Source organism: Diadema antillarum, unplaced genomic scaffold (genome assembly GCF_040938485.1).
Source record: "Diadema antillarum isolate AM-2024a unplaced genomic scaffold, OU_Dant_1.0 scf00000010, whole genome shotgun sequence".
NCBI lineage: Eukaryota > Metazoa > Echinodermata > Echinoidea > Diadematoida > Diadematidae > Diadema > Diadema antillarum.
The window spans coordinates 1,456,579-1,470,784 of record NW_027270899.1 but is presented as its reverse complement, the minus strand read 5'-3'; the positions used below and the strand labels follow the sequence as shown (position 1 = coordinate 1,470,784).

The following is a 14,206-nucleotide window of genomic DNA, read 5'->3' as shown; positions in this document are numbered from 1 at the left end:
TTCATCCAAACTTTGTTTCAATCAATGATATCTCCTGATTTTTCAAGCAGAATATTCACTTTCCCTCAACCCACTTCTTTTTTGAAAGCAAAAAGCAACTACAAATGTCGCTATGGCAGCTGGTATGCCTCCGCCATAATGCATGGTTCTCCTAACAGGTCTATAGTACAATGTCTTGACAATGTGTGATGACAGTTTCAGAGAATTGGAAAGATATTAACCCGTTCCTTACGGGAACCTGGTTTACCAGGTTCCCGTGGGAGCAACTGATATACGGGAACCTGGTTTACCAGGTTCCCAAAATGAAGACAAGGGTGCCTGCTTCAGTGGCCTAAATTCATGTTTCTTTGTGTTGAAATGCTCAGAAAAGTGGGTTTGATAAAAAGATCAGAGTTTATTCTATCAGGATTTGTTTTCCTGCTGTTTAAAAAAGGGGGTTTTACAGTATTATGTACCTTTTCCTGATTTAGTTTTTTGCTTGTTCTGCTGTAAACTCGTACGAACATGTACATAATGATCAAGGCTGAGATCAGTTAGAAATGCGGGTTCGCTGACCCCAGTCACCTCATTCAGGTACTAGTACCTGGTTTTGTGTAGAACAAAAGATTCTGAGAGCTCATCAGCGCACGCTCTATTCATACCTCGCACCCAATCGATATTTCCATTGTTCACGGGCACATGTAGTTGACCGTAGAAAGGGGGACACAATGAACCGCTTGACTGCCTTCACACAGCTGGATTACCAACCTGCGTGCCTCTCTGTCGACGGGCGAAAAGAATCTCGTTTGGGGGCATTAAAGGCACTCAGAGAATTGCGGAAGGAACGGGTTAAAATGACAGGTTTGTCACAAATGTGTAGAATGTTCACTTTTCTTGAACTAGGTTTTAAAGGACAAGTTCACCTTCATAGACATGTGGGTTGAGTGAATGCAGCAATAATAGTAGAACACATCAGTGAGAGTTTGAGCAATATTGGACAATCCGTTAAAAAGTTATAAATTTTTGAAGTTTCTGCTCAGTCACGGCTGGATGAAAAGACTACTATAGCTTGTGATGTCGCATGAGTACAACGATATAAAGAAAGAATTCAAAGAAAATTCAACATGTTTCCATTTTTCTCGCATAACAAAAGAACACTCGACTGGGGGAATAATATTACCCTCTAACATATGTCAGTAGCAAGTCGAAGAAATGTGCACTTTATTCAAAAAGTAAAGCTTTGTGAAATTCTCTTTTTATTTTCCTTATATAGTTGTACGCATGTGACATCATACACTGTAGTAGTCTTCTCTTCCAGCAGTAACTGCGCAGATACTTAAAATATTTGTAACTTTTGAACGGATTGTACAATTTTCCTCAAACTTTCACTGATGTGTTCTACTAAAATTGCTGCATTCTCTCAATCCTTATATATATGAAGGTGGACTTGTCCTTTAACTGGATGAATGGCTATATTATCTAAGAGTGCAGGCATTTGGGGATTTGAGGATTTTTACTTGACTTTTGACCCTTTATGCATTGAGTAATTTTCAAGGTATGGAGAAAAGTGCAATTTCAGTATTAAAAAATAAAATATTAGCATATTAACCTGGTCTTTGACCCTTGACCCTATGACCCTAAAATTCCAAAGAAAATCACCGTCAAGTAGAACATGCATGAATATGTACTAAGTTTCATGATGATACCTTGAGTCACTTTCGAGATATGGAGGAAGAAGTAAAATTTACCACTTTCACTTGACCTTTAACCTTTTGGTAAGAAACTTCTCTGAGAGTCTATATCGGATAGATACATGAAGTTTCATGAAAAATCCTGTGCAGGCATTGCATAAATATGAGGGAAATAGTGAAACTTTGATAAGTTGACCTTGACCTTTGATCCCTGACCTTTGACCCATGGCCCCAAATTCCTGAGATAATCCCCTTAAGTCAGTACATGCATATGTACTATGTTCCATGAAGATACCTTGAACCATTTGCGAGATACGGAGAAAAAAGTGAAATTTTTACATTTTTGACCTCATGACCCAAGACTCTCTCTGGAGAATCTTTATTTGGTAGTACAACTGTACATGTATACTCTAAAAAGTTTCAAGATAAGAGACCCGTGGGTCTCGCTCTCACCTGAGTATCGCAAGTTCACCTTCCAAGCATTCTTGCAGACTCTTACCTGAGAACATTGAAAACTTGGGGCCGGGGGGGGGGGGGGGGGGGGGGGGGGGGGGCAGCTTTGAGAACTGGGTGCATGGTGTCCATAATTTGCATATTCCATCGCAAGAGACCTGCGGGGCAGTCTTGCGCTCACCTGAGTATCGCAAGTTCACCTTCCATGCATTCTTGCAGACTCTTACCTGAGAACATTGGAAACTTATGGTGGAGGGAAGCTTTGAGAGCTGGCATGCTACCTGTCAATTTGGTGAATATTCATCGAGGGGTTTGACGTTTCCAATGATTATGAACATGCACAATTTACATCACCATTTGGACCCATCCAATCCCACTTCCCTGGGTCCTAAGGGGGGAAGGACTCCCCTGATTCTGCCATGAACAAACTTGAAACAACAGTCATCAATATACTGACTCATGGTATTAACTTAGCTCAATCACTTCTGGTTCTAGAGAAAATCTTTAAAGATTCCTTACTGGGGGGGGGGACCCCTGGGGGCCCCGCAGGTGGGGTATGGTGCCCATTTGATGAAATTGAGATTCTAGCCCCCTAGGGATGCTACCTGCCAAGTTTGGTGAAAACTCATCATGGGGTTCTCAAGAAAAAGATTCACAATTTAGGTCACAATTTAGGCCCCCTGGGGCCCTCCAGGTGGGGCATGGTGCCCATTTGATGGGAATGAGATTCTTTCCCCCGAGGGATGCTACCTGCCAAGTTTGTTGAAAAATTCATCATGCCATTTTCAAGAAAAAGATGAAAATGTACAATTTGGGCCCCATTAGGACCCCCTCCAAACCCCCCCTCCCCTGGGTCCCAAGGGGGGGGGGGGGGCACCTCTGATTCCACCATGAACAAACTTGAAACTACAGTCATCAATGTACTAACTCATAGTATTAACCTAGCTCTATCACTTCTGGTTTTAGAGAAGATTTTTTAAGATTCCTTAATTTTGGGGAGTTTGGGCCCCACTGGGAGTTTGGGCCCCACTGGGGCCCCCAGGTGGGGTATGGTGCCCACTTGAACAAATTGAGATCCTATCCCCCTAGGGATGCTACCTGCCAAGTTTGGTGAAAATCTGTCATGGGGTTCTCAAGAAGAAGATGATAATGTAAAAAGTTTACGCACGACGCACGCTGGACGCCGGACGAAGAGGGATCACAATAGCTCACTTGAGCATTCGGCTCAGGTGAGCTGAAAAGACTTAAAGCTCCATCACTTCTGATTCTAGGGAAGAATATTATTGCATATTCCTTAATTTAGGAGGTATGGAGCCCCTGGGGCCCCTAAGGTAAGCATGGTGCCCATTCAAACACTTTGAGACCCTATTCCCCTAGGAATGCTACTTGCCAAGTTTGGTGAAAATCCATTACGCTGTTTTCAGCAAAAAGATGAAAATGTAAAATTTACGTCTGCATTTGGATTCTCCCCCCCCCCCCTCCCCCCGACTCCAAGGGGGTGGAAGGGCAGCCCTGGATCTGCAATGAACAAACTTGGAACTACAGTCATCAATGTACAAACTCATAGTAACTTTGCTTTATCACTTCTGGTTCTAGAGACGAAGAATTGTAAATATTCCTTAATGTTTGGGGGGGGGGGGGGATTGGGCCCCCAAGAGGCCCCCAAGAGGCCCCAAAGGAGAGCATGGGGCCCTGTCGAACAAATTGAGATCTTGACCCCCTGGCATGCTACCTGCTAAGTTTGGTGAATAATATTCATCAAGGGGTTTTCAAGAAGAATATGTACATGTACAATTTAAGTCCCCATTTGGACCCATCACACCCCACTCCCCTGGGCCCCGGGAAGGGGGGGGGGGGGGCATCCTTGATTCTGCCTTGAACAAACTTGAAACAGCATCGATATACTGACTCATTGTAGTGACTTAGCTCAATCACTACTGGTTCTAGTGAAAATCTTTTAAAGACTCCTTGCTGGGGTGGGTTAGGTCCCCATAGGGGCCCCTCCAGGTGGGGCATGGTGCCCATTTGATGGAATTGATATTCTATCCCCCTAGGGATGCTACCTGCCAAGTTTGGTGAAAATTCATCATGTGGTTTTCAAGAAAAAGATGAAAATGTACAATTTAGGTCCCATTAGGATCCCTCTCCACCAGATTTTGCTGTGAACAAACTTGAAACTACAGTCATCAATGTACTATTTAAAACTCAGAGTATTAACTTTATCACTTCTGGTTCTAGAGAAAAAAAAAATTGAAGATTCCTTAATTTTTTTGGGGGGCCCCCAGGTGGGGCATGGTGCCTATTTGAATAAATTGAGATTCTATCCCCCTAGGGATATTACCTGCAAGTTTGGTGATAATCGGTCATTGGGTTCTCAAGAAGAAGATGAAAATGTAAAAAGTTTATGCACAACGCATGACGCACAATGCACAACGCACGACGCACGCCGGACGAAGAGCGATCGCAATAGCTCACTTGAACCAAGCTAGAATTACCTTCAGGTATTGCATAGCATTTGACCTTGACCTTTTGACCTTTGGCCTTGAGCATGTGCACCGAAATGTTGACTGGCACAACTTTGCCACTTATACATACGAGGTGTGTAAGAAAAGTTCCAGGACTGGTGTCATAAAGATCTATTTCAAACCAAAACTTCAAACTAAGAAGTTTCACCTTCAAAGTAATCTATCTGGAGTATTTAACTGTGATCTCAGCTCTCTGTAGCCATCAGATTTTTTTCCACATAATTCTATATGTACATCCTCTGTGTCGGGTCGTTCAGCAATGATAACAGAGCAACAAACAAACTTGAAGTTTCTGGTAAGGTTGGGGAAAACTCTATCAGAAGCGCTGAGATTGCTGCAGCAAGTGTACGGAGATGAGACGATGACAGGCACACATGTTTTTGAGGGGTGCAAGAGTTGGTAAGGATGAGAGGACATGGAAGATGACCCCAGGACCCAAGGCCCGTAACGACCAAAACTTAGGTCAACATCGAGCGTGTCAGGTAGATGGTGTGTGGCGATCGCCAGCTGATTGTTTGAATGATGGCAAATGAGTTGGGAATGAAACTTGCATGGGTCGATTCTTCTGGTCATCACTCAGGAGTTTTGGCATCATCTTTGCGCAGATTTTCCACATGTCCAGATCTTCAGAGAGAATCTTCCAGATGCTGTCCCGATTCATGCCCAGCTCATTTGCCATCATTCGAACAGCCAGCTGGCAATCCCCACACATCATCTGTCTGTCTCGCACCAGCAATTAGTTAAGTGATTGCTTTTTGTCGCACCTAAATTTTGATCGTTTTCTAGTTGTCTATACATGGATGTGGACTATCCTCAGCTCCTACAAACGTGAGTATACATCGTAAATTCAAAAGGCTGGTCTAGACTAGGATCGTAAGGATCTAGAACTATGTATACATTATATCAGGGGACACTCCAAAAAAAACCCGAGAACAACGCAAAATACCACACTCTCCCCGCACAGACCAAAGAAAACACACGTAAACAAATGCAATCGTCGACAGCTGAATCACAGACCATATCGCAGATTGAATTGATATTTTAGATGGTTGCTATCGGCAAGCGTAATTACGCTCTTTTTAGAGCAATTTGTGCTCTCCGTGATTGGCTGCCTGTATTCTGTAATTTACCCCTTTAAAAATATTGTTAAAGATTTTTTCTTTTTTTTTTGGTTAAATTTTCACAAAAATCCAACTGTTTTGTGCATTTGGTCATGCTTTTCTCATTTGTGTCAACTGTAACATCAGTTTAGCATTTCACCTTTGTTTTCTTCACAATTACCTTGATGCATTTCAAATTTGTGCTAATGGCATCCTTTAAATCATCATACTCTTTCCCACAGCCAATGCATTCATAAATACAAAGACAGATGCAAAGGACCAAAAATGATATTGGATGAGCATTCTACTTTAAACTACAGTCACCAATCTACTTACTTATGGTATCAAATAATTATATAGCTCTATATAATCCTATCCCCCTACGGACGCTGCCCGCCAAGTTTGGTGAAAATCCGTTATGGGGTTTTCAAGAAACTGAAAGTGTAAAAATTTTATGCACAACACGTACGTTTGTAACAGACGCCAGATGATGAATCATTGCAACAGCTCACTTGAGCCTGACTCAGGTGAGCTAAAAAGTCCATTCTATTTTAATGAAAATTGTAGCTCTTACATCAATTTATTAATCCCATACACAGTTTGCATGGAAAATAAAAGTCCTTGCTGTTAATTCCATTGTCAGTACACTACCATCTTCCCACAGGTATTGGTCACTATAATGGTTCCTTTATTCTGTACTGTATTCTAGCAGACACATAATTACAGGAGTCGCAGGTTTTATATTGTAGGGGAGCTTTGGTCAAGGGTACAGCTCATGGTTGGGTCAAAGGTCAAGGGCTTGCCCTTCACTTTTTTTCCAGGTGGTCAGCTAGGCTACTTGAGCAGGGGTTACAGGTGGCCAAGTGGATCTTTAGGTTAGGATCTTTAGATTACCAGTATTATGCATATATGGCTACTTCTTGAAGTATATGCCTATAATGAGGAATATTAGCTTCGAGACGGACTTTAACAGAGTTTTTATAGGAGTACAACACAGTGGCATATTATGTAAAATTAAAAGGAAAGTCTGCCTAAAAAGCAAGTCTGTCTGGATAAAAAGAGAAAAATTAGAGGAACAGGATAAGATATGTTTGACCAGATTCTGACAAAAAAAAAGAGAATACAAGTATAGTGATATATGCATAATTATGTCAATTACATCATCCAAATCATATGTACAGACATTGTAATTTGTCGTAAATTTTACCTATCAGTATACAATGTATATCTGCCTCTGAAGATTGTATTTTGCTTTGATTCCTTAATAAACCAAAATAAATAAATAAATAAATAAATAAAAAATACATTTCAAAATTCATTGTACACTGAACGACCAACGAAACAATTTGACATGTCCATGATGTAGCATGTCAGATCATCTTCCATTTGCTATAGGTGTACAGAATTATACAAATTTTCATTTTCCTCTTTTGATAGATTGATGATGAAATATGTCCATGAAGGGATGTACAAAAAAAAATCAACTGAATTTTACTGCCAGTAAATATGGGTACTGCAAACTACAGGGTGTCTCAAATAAAATGATACACTTTTAAAATGGCCCCAAAACAGAAATTTTTATTGAATTTTGGTTAAAAAAAATATTGGGGTGGATAGCTAGATGTCTCTCCTATCATATGTGACCCTGCACCACACAACGAACAAAAAATCGCCAGACATGGATTTTTAGTTAAGGTCAGATTCTGAAAGAGCAGACTCTAAGCTTTAAAATGATAACTCAATCCAAATGGACTCTCCTAGCCTATCTAACTATTGGAAAGAAAGTACACACTCTTGATAAGTGTGAACTGAGAAAAGAAGCTCTGAAGAACAGGGTCTATTCAAGCGCTTAATCTTTACCAAGCGCGCTAGCTGTGCGATGAATGGAACAGATAACAAGATGATAACCACCAGAGCAACAACAATGAAGGGATTATCAGATTAAGCTGAATTTGTACCTGCTTTATTAACATATTCTGTTGATGATCAATGCCAACTTTCAAAGCAGTAGTGATATCTCTTCTAAAGATATTGGAGTCGAAAGTGATGAGCATGGACAGGGTTTTTAAGAAATGAAAACAGGACTCTTTGAGAAACACCTTATCACATTATTCTACCAAACAAGGCAAGTGCCAAACTGTGTCTCGCCCATTCGCGTACAAGGAAGTAATATTCTTTATAACTCCCAGAAGTGAATTGACCTGCTTATGACCTTTGACCTTGTGGTGATATTCAACACCCCAAGGGACATTTAACATCCAAGTTTGGTCACAAACGGACAAAGGGATCAAAAGTAATATGCCATAATCGAAACGCGCCATAAAAACTTAACATTGGGCCCTAAAAATTTGTTGACCCCTTTCTGTGACCTTTGACCGTGTGATGACCTTTAACTCCCCAAGGGACATCTACCATCCAAGTTCGGTCACAAACGGACATAGGGATCAAAAGTTATGAGCCACAAAGCGCGCCCTAAAAACACAATATTGGCCCTAAAAGTTTGACCCTGTCTGTGACCTTTGACCTTGGACGACCTTCACCTCCCCAAGGGACATCTTCCATCTAAGTTTGGTCACAAACGGACAAAGGGATCAAAAGTAATGAGCCATAATCGAAACGCGCCATAAAAACTTAACATTGGGTCCTAAAAATTTGTTGACCCCTTTCTGTGACCTTTGACCTTGTGATGACCTTTAACTCCCCAAGGGACATCTACCATCCAAGTTTGGTCACAAACGGACATAGGGATCAAAAGTTATGAGCCACAAAGCGCGCCCTAAAAACACAATATTGGGCCCTAAAAGTTTGACCCTGTCTGTGACCTTTGACCTTGGACGACCTTCACCTCCCCAAGGGACATCTTCCATCTAAGTTTGGTCACAAACGGACAAAGGGATCAAAAGTTATGAGCCATAAACGAAATGCCCCCTAAAACCTTAACATTGGGCCCTAAAAGTTCGTTGACCCCTATCTGTGACCTTTGACCTTGTGGTTACCTTCAACTTCCCAAGAGACATCTACCATCACCCCAGTTTGATTGCCATTGTAGCAACATGTGCTGAGTTACGTGTGATACGAGTCTTGCAAGTAAACTTTAACGTATGACCTCAAATGACCTTTGACCTTATCATGTGACCTCTTATGGCACCATAACATGAAGGTACCCCTAGTGCATCCATCACCCAAGTTTGATTGCCATTGTAGCAACAAGTGTCAAGTTACGTGTGATAAGAGAGTCTTGCAAGTAAACTTTAACGTATGACCTCAAATGACCTTTGACCTTATCCTGTGACCTCCAACGGCACCATAACATGAAGGTACCCCCAGTGCATCTATGACCCAAGTTAGGTTGTAATCCAAGCAACTTAAGTGAAGTTATTTGTCAAAAGAGAGTCTTGCAGGTAAACTTAACATAGAAAAGAGTCTTCCACATACTCTTTGATATATGACCTCAAATGACCTTTGACATCACATGACCTCCGACAACACCATAACATGGAGATACCCCTAGTGCTTCTATCACCCAAGTGTGGCTGCCATTGCTGTAACAGTTGCCAAGTTATGCATCATAAGAGAGTCTTGCAGGTAAACTTTAACATTTGTGATGGACGACGGACGGACGCCATTTGGATCCCTTAGTCTCGCCTTCACCTCCAGTGGGCGAGACAAAAAGTGTTCCAGAAAAACTGCTTAAAACCCAATTTCCTTATCGTTTTATGATCCCAAACTTTAGTATAATGTAGAAGATGACATGCTCTTTCAGAAAATATGAACAAGTCAAGATTGGCTAGGTTGACCTATTTCACATATTTTCAGCTCTCACGCAAAATTATGACATAAAAAAAAAGAAAATATTTCATGCTTTAGTGAGCACCATCCACTGTCATAAATGTGAAAATTACAAATTAGGAATTGACTACCTACTTTGGTTGAAGTAAAAGTGTGTGTTGGTGGGAGTGTGTGTGTGTGTGTGTGTGTGAGATGGGTCACAATTTAGGAAGGCATACACTGTATTTCATTGTCCTAGGTCCATCCTTAGGCATTTTGCTCCACTCCAAACCATTCATCCCACATTTCCTAGCCCCAGACTCTAACATGTCTAGTGGGGGCACTCCAAGGTGCAGGTCTTTATTGCTATGCCGCAAGCCCTCTGATTATAATCATTGTGCAGCCTACTTTTCATGTCCTTTACATCTAAAAACCTTAGAAGTAAGTGGGCAGTGCTCACCCAAACATGAAATGTTTTCAGACATTTTAGTGTCATATGATAGAAAAAACCTTCAGCTAATCATATGTTTTAAAATATCTCAAGAATTATTATTTTTTATCATTTTTTTTAGTGGGAGGGCCATTTTAAAAGTATCATTTTTGACACCCTGTAATGCTGTATATTACGCAGTACCTTTTTATGCCTCTGACAAGAAGTTGTGCCGGAGGCATTATGTTTTTGGGTTGTCCGTACGTACGTACGTCCCCATTCGTTTACGCGATGTGTAACTTGAGTAATATTTACTTCAATTTTACCAAACTTGGTCCAAGTATAAAGTATGATGGGGCAATTACTTGATTAGATTTTGGCTGAAATCGACTTAAGTCCAAAGGTCAAATCATGAAATTGTATCTGTTTACGCGATAACTCAAGACTGGACAAAGCAAATTTCACCAAACCAGTGAAATCGGACAGAGGCCAAAGGTCAAAGATCAAGGTCAAATCCTACAATTTATCTGTTTACGCGATAACTCAAGACAGGATGAAGCAACTTTCACCAAACTTGCTCCAAGGATAACGTATGGTGGGGCAATTAATTGAGTAGTTTTTTAGTGAAATTGGCAAGAGGTCAAAGGTCAAAAGGTCAAGGTCAATGCTAAAAATGTAGCTTTTTCCCCCACATATATGCAATGTCCGAAGGTATTTTTTGAAATCTTGTGTAGACATGAACTACTGCAAAACATTCTCCAGAGATAGTTTCATGTCATGATGTCAAAGGTCATAAGGTCAAAGGTCAGGTGAAAATGTTACTAATTTTTCACTTTTCTTGCAAATTGTTCAATGTATCTTCATGGAACTTGGTACATATGCATACATACTGACTGGCAGGGATTATCTAGGGAATTTATAGGTCATGGGTCAATGGTCAGGGGGTCAAGGTCAAGGTCAACTCTTCAAACTCTCACTATTTCCCTCATATAATAGTATATATGCAATGCTTGCAGGATTATTTTTAAAACTTCATATATACATGTATTACTTAATGGAGATTCTTTGCCAGGTCAAAGGTCAAAGGTTAAGGGTGAACAACCAGGCTAAAATGCAAAAAAAAAGTATTGTATACTGTAATTACACTTTTTCTTCATACCTTGAAAATTACTCAATGCATTAACTTATAAAAGGGTCAAAAGTCAAGTAAAAATCCTCAATTCCCCAAATACATGTACCTGCACTATAGCAAACCTAGTTCAAGGAAAGTGAACATTCAAGACATGTGTGACAAACCTGTCATTTCATTATTTTGCCAGTTATGTGAAACTGTCATCACACATTGTGAGGACATTGTACTATACACCTATTAGGAGAACTATGCATTATGGCAGAGTCATACCAGTCGCCATAGCGACATTTCCAGTTTGTTTGTTTTTTTACTTAAAACTATTTGATATTTCTGTAAAACTCACAATCAGAATCAATTCATTTTCACAACTTTTGTCCCATGAATATACTTTTAGTTTTTAGCTTATAGTTTTTGCAACTTTAGATTTCAGTGAATGACTTGATATTTAGAACAAAACCATACTTTTGAGAGAGATTTCTTGAGAACATTTCCGGTTAGGGGAACAAAAACAAGAGTCAAAATTTGAGCAATTCAAAGTTTTCACTAATGATGCATATTAATATTTACCAAACACTCAATTTCTAATTCACTTGAAGGAGTTTGTGCCTTCGAAATTGTTGGTTTTTTTCTTTTTTTATTTAACAGATGGCATCATACAAATACTGTGATTCACCACCATCATTTGACTGCTTTGTACAGCCACTTGGGATACCTTTGATTCTTGTGCACGCACTAGGCCTATTCTGCTCACAAAAAAAAAAAAAAGTACTCACAGTACTTTTTTTTTTCATTAGATAGGCTTATTGCTATGATGAAGGTGATTGATCTTTAGAAACCAATTGAGGTTTGACCTTTAAATGAAACCCAAACCAAAAGAGAAATGTGGATTGAGTGAATGCAGCAACATTAGTAGAACACATCAGTGAAAGTTTGAGGAAAATCAGACAATCGATGCAAAAGTTATGAATTTTCAAAATTAAGGTGTTAGAATTCAACTGCTGGATGAGGAGACTACTAGAGATTATGACACGTGTATGTGTGGACAATATAAAGGAAATATATAGGGAATTCCAAAAGATATCATTTTTCATAAAAATCACACATTGCATCAACTTGATACTGACATTGGCCCTTATTCCCCCTGCTTTCTGAAAGCGGTTAGTCAAGTGCTCTTTCATCATGCTAGAAAAGTGAATTTTTGTGGAATTTTCTTTGTAATATATTTTCTTTATAATTATTGTTGTCCACACATACGTCATAACCTCTAGTAGTCTCCTAATCCAGCGGTTCCAACACCTAAACTTTAAAAATTCATGACTTTTGCATCAATTGTCCAAGTTTCCTCAAACTTTCACAGATGTGTTCTACTTATGTTGCTGCTTTTAGTTTTACTCAATCCACATTGCTCTTTGGGTTTGGATTCCCTTTAATCTCTTGCACTCAGGAAATTTCCAGCCAATTATTATAACCTCCATCAAATAACATAGATAGATCTAGGCATCCTAGATCTACATGTATCCATGGAGTTTGAGTTTTCTACAATTTGTCTCCCTCTCTGTACAATCATCTAAGATTCTAACGTTACAGTTCTAACAAACATGTCGGAAAAAAGGAACCAGCGGGAATCGAACCTGTCACCTTTTCTATACTTTCCGGGCTGCGGTCGGTCTATCCCTGCATGGCTGCTAGCTGTGATACGATGAACAAGTAAATGTACGGTACGGTCAATGGATGAATACACCCTCAAAAGTTCTGCTACGTAGAACTTTGCAATTCTACGCATTTATTTTGTACATTTGTGGTACTCTTGTTCTACAGTGTGCGAAAGTCGTCGATGACTTTTAGTACGCACCCTCGGCACCTCTACACGTCCGACTCTGCAATTGAATACGTTACGAGCGAATGAAACTCGGCGGCTTTGGCAAGAAGTAGAGAGCAAAAGAAAGAAAGAAAAACAAGGTGTGAACTGCGTGACTCTAGTCTTATCAAGGGGATACAACTACTTACCCAAACGGTGCAATCGATATGAAATCGACATAAACTGTTGTTAACGTCTTCTGGGTTCTTCCTAGTCTAACATTAGTACTAAATGAATTAATGTAGTAGTTTATAAGTACTATCGCCGGGAGCACACAGAGTACACATCTGGCCGGCAATGCTCCGCTCTTGTACGGTACTGGAAGTCTAGATGGGGCACTCCCACCAGCGCTGCGTGTGGCTAACCACACAATCTACCGCGTAGGCCTCCTGTTCAACTACTCGTGCTGTAATCACGTACATGCAGACTCCTTATGGAGTGAAAGTGGAAGCGTCTGTGCAAGAAGGAGGTACAGTAGTTACACGTCACGCGAGCAGGTTTGCCTAATTAGTACATGTACTCTATATATTTTGGTCCATGCCGTTCTAGAAACGTAAACATAACTCGTATACTAGGCCTACATGTAGTATGTTTTTAATATCAATAACTTTTAAAGGTTTTATGACATACAAAAGAATGCATGTTGATTTGTGTTACCATTTAATTCATCAACATCACTTCTGCGGTGAAATGAATATCTAAAAACAATCCATATATTTTCTTTTAAAAATAATTTCTCTCGTATTTTTTCTTCAGATTACTTGGTTACGCCTACGAAAACCTTCCTAATCAAGATTGGAGGGGGGGTGTTTCACTAAGAATTTAAGTCGAACTTAAGATTTAAGATTGACTAAATATTATGGTATGCTGTGTGTGTCTTCAATGTTGCCCAACTTTCTAATGAAAATGAAGATTTTGGAGACTTTTTTCATGTAGCAATTGATACAACAAGATAAAATAAATAACATTGAAATTATTCTGTAATTGTAAACATTAATTAATGATAATTTGAAGTGGGTGTTGATTAGGCTAATGAAATTGAACAGGGAAACCAGTCACATACCATAATTTTTAGTCAATCTTAAATTAGGGCATAAGTTCGACTTTGTGAAACACCCCCCTGGTTGTGACTTCATCTGTCAGTCATTGCTTAAAGAGATTGTATAGTTTTGGTTGAGGCCTAATTTCAGGTTTCTAACGTTTTTTGGTGAGATAATGAGAAACCTCCTTTGAAATATGAAAGAGCATGTAATTCTATGAGGAATTCAAC

General features: G+C 39.8%; 1 protein-coding gene across 1 annotated transcript in view; it reads right to left on the bottom strand.

Moving 5' to 3' along the window:
• The window catches only part of LOC139720018 (prominin-1-A-like), a 322,225-nt gene extending 309,003 nt beyond the window's left edge, over positions 1-13,222 (bottom strand). Inside the window, exon 1 of the mRNA XM_071631397.1 lies at positions 13,086-13,222. The gene's annotated coding sequence lies outside the window, so the exon portion shown is untranslated. The remainder of the gene's footprint in view (positions 1-13,085) is intronic.
• Between the last annotated feature and the right edge of the window lie 984 nt (positions 13,223-14,206).